Source organism: Sinocyclocheilus anshuiensis, unplaced genomic scaffold (assembly GCF_001515605.1).
Source record: "Sinocyclocheilus anshuiensis isolate Anshui unplaced genomic scaffold, SAMN03320099.WGS_v1.1 scaffold596, whole genome shotgun sequence".
NCBI classification, from domain to species: domain Eukaryota; kingdom Metazoa; phylum Chordata; class Actinopteri; order Cypriniformes; family Cyprinidae; genus Sinocyclocheilus; species Sinocyclocheilus anshuiensis.
Window position 1 is genome coordinate 53,430 of NW_015554089.1, and position 3,060 is coordinate 56,489.

The 3,060-nt window shown below is 43.0% G+C and overlaps 1 long non-coding RNA gene across 1 annotated transcript in view; it reads right to left on the bottom strand.

Annotated features, from left to right (window-relative positions):
- Positions 1-300: 300 nt before the first annotated feature.
- The window catches only part of LOC107669261 (uncharacterized), a 23,540-nt gene continuing 20,780 nt past the window's right edge, over positions 301-3,060 (bottom strand). The window contains exon 3 of the long non-coding RNA XR_001631963.1: positions 301-311. This is a non-coding gene — a long non-coding RNA (uncharacterized LOC107669261). The remainder of the gene's footprint in view (positions 312-3,060) is intronic.

Consider the following 3,060-nt stretch of genomic DNA (forward strand, 5'->3'; position numbering starts at 1 on the left):
TAGCGTAAAGTGCTAGTAATTTGTGTTATCCTTCTGCTTTGCCAAGGAAAGTTAACAGTAGTTGATCTGTGTTAACAAGTGTACCCTCTGTTGATCAGAGAAGTTTTAGTGTTTTGATTGTGTGGTAACAAAGAAACTCACAAAATGTTTAGAAAGAATGCTAGACTGATCCCCATGAGAGTAGCAGCAGCTACGTTTAGCACAATGAATCAAGACAATAGATGGGCTAAGAGAGAAGGCAAATGCAACTACTGTGGAAAATTAGGACATTGGGAGAAATAGTGTAGGAAGAAGCTCAGTGCTAGAGTATCCTCTTTGACTAAGAAATTGACCTGCAACAAAGCTGCAGCAAAAACTGATGTGGAAGAAGTTAGTCAGCCTGATAACAATTATCCTGACTTACAAGCTTTCTTTGAAACAGATGTAGCCATCCAATCAGTAACTGATGTGCCTGTAGTACAATTAGGCCCGAAAACTCTGACTACAAAATTGCTATGTGCTCCATTAAATACAGGTGCAATTCTAGGCATGGATCTACTGAGACAAGTACATCGATTTTTAGACATGTCCTCAGAATCTGCTAGCATAAAATTTCCTCAGCACAAGTTTCTACCGATAATGCAACCACTCCTGAGTATGCTTTCTTACAGAATCATCCAATTTAAGCTAAAGACAAGGATGATTGCGGGTTTTTGACAGGCGTAAAACCAGTCAAATTGACGGGAACTCCACCTCCTGTTACCAAACAATATCCGATCAATAAGGAAGCTATACAGGGAATCAAACCTATTGTAGAAAAATTGCTGAAGCAAGGAGTGCTAGTTAAAACCAACAGTCCCTGTAACTCACCCATATGGCCCATCAAGAAATCCAATGGGACATGGAGACTCACCATAGACTACAGAGTAGCCAATAAACATATTGATAAAATCACCCCCCTAGTAGCAGATCCATCTACAATTTGTAATGGCTTACCATTAGATTGTACATAGAGGACAGTGAATACAGTGAATAGACAGCACAGAAGACAATTCTGCCTCCTGAATCAATCATTGATCTGTACAAAGACGTTCCTCAATATGAAGCATGTACATGGTTAGACAAAGGAGCCACAGTGGATTCATCCGGCTGCTGGACCAAAGCGGGAAAGTATGTCGCTTCCGAATCACTGCTGCCATATTTGGCTCAACAAATACACAATTTGGGTCACAGTGGTCCAGCAACGATGAATCACAGGTTCTCAAATCAATGGTGGAATCCAAAATTCAGAAATGTAGCCACCGAAACAGTCAAGAGATGTGTTACATGTCAGAAAAATAATGATGTGCCAGCAGCAGCTACAGCAGCAACACATACCCCAGCTCCACCAGGACCATTTCGTCACCTGCAAGTTGATTACATATCGTTGCCTCCTTGTAAGGGAAAAACTGACATTTTGGTAGTAATAGACAAGTTCTCAGTCAAGAGATGCGTTACATGTCAGAAAAATAATGATGTGCCAGGAGCAGCTACAGCTGCAACACATACCCCAGCTCCACCAGGACAATTTCGTCACCTGCAAATTGATTACATATCGTTGCCTCCTTGTAAGGGGAACAACTGACGTTTTGGTAGTAATAGACAAGTTCTCTAGATGGATAGAAGCTTATCCAACAGGGCATGCTACAGCTGCACATACTGCTAAATGTCTTGTCACTGATCTCATTCCCAGATGGGGAGTACCAGATTGCATTGACTCAGATCAAGGTACACACTTCACAGGACAGGTAGTCAAGGAAGTGTCTAAAATGTTGAAGATTAAGTGGAATCTTCACTGCCCATACAGGCCACAAGCATCAGGACAGGTTGAATGAGCAAACAGAACAATCAAAACCGGGCTAAGCAAAATGCATCAGGAAGGAGTACCATGGGTCGAAGCGCTGCCAGCGGTACTGTGTAGTATGAGAGCGTCACCTAACAGATCAGTAGGACTGAGCCCTCATGAGATTATTACTGGACGCCCAATGCAGATGCCAGGTGTGATTGATCTTAGAAATGCTGATGTACACATTGCCTCAGATGCCCTGATCACTTACTGTGAAAACCTCACAAAAGCAGTACAGAGTGCCAGAGAGAGAGTTGAGTCATGTTGGCAGACTCCACCAGAAGGTGGACACACAATCATCCCAGCTCAGTGGGACATGATAAAGTCATTCAGAAACAAGCCGTTAGAGCCTAAGTGGCACGGACAACATCAAGTGATGTTGATTGCAGCAGCTGCAGTGTTGTGTCAGCGAAGGAAACCTGGACTCATGTATCACACTGTAAAGTTGTTCCCCCACCTACAGGGATAGGATAGGACACACGGACCAGTGAGGAGCCCAGGGAAGAACCGAATGCAATAAGCTTCGGGGGCCAACCCTGCGGTAAAGACTCCCTCATAGGCCTTCCCCATCCACTAGTCCATCCTTACCTCACTGTTCTTCAGGTGTCGCAGGAATTAAGAAATGGGGAAAGAAGGAACAACAATAGCAGATTCAGATCGAACAAAGGATACAACCCTAGTGTTTGCAGTCTTTTACAACAAATACTGCTCTGTTGTCTTTTGTTTTCTTTCTTACTCTGTGCAGATACCACTTGATATGAAGCCACAACCTCTAAAAGACAACTAGACCCACTGCCGAGCCAACTGTCATGGAAGACAAAAGAAAATGTAAATACACAACGCAGAAAATCACATCCGGGAACTTCAGTCATCCATCAACATGATCAAGATTGCTGTAACAAGATCCAACAAGACATTCTTGATCTTTCAGCAAAATTACACCAGATGACTGAAGATAATTCTTAATGGTTCGGAAACCTGTTAGGTAAACCCTGGCTGTGGATCAAGGAAATATAAATTCTGCTGTTGTTTTTCCTACTGGTGTACTATCTATGCGTCCACAGTATCAAGTGTTCATTCAACAAATGACCCACGCCTATCACGAGGAAATGACAGTTCCAACCAGAAAAGATTATTACCCGTAAGAACTTCACGGACCCTAGCTGCATGTTTGTTTCTGTGTCAACATGCCGTTC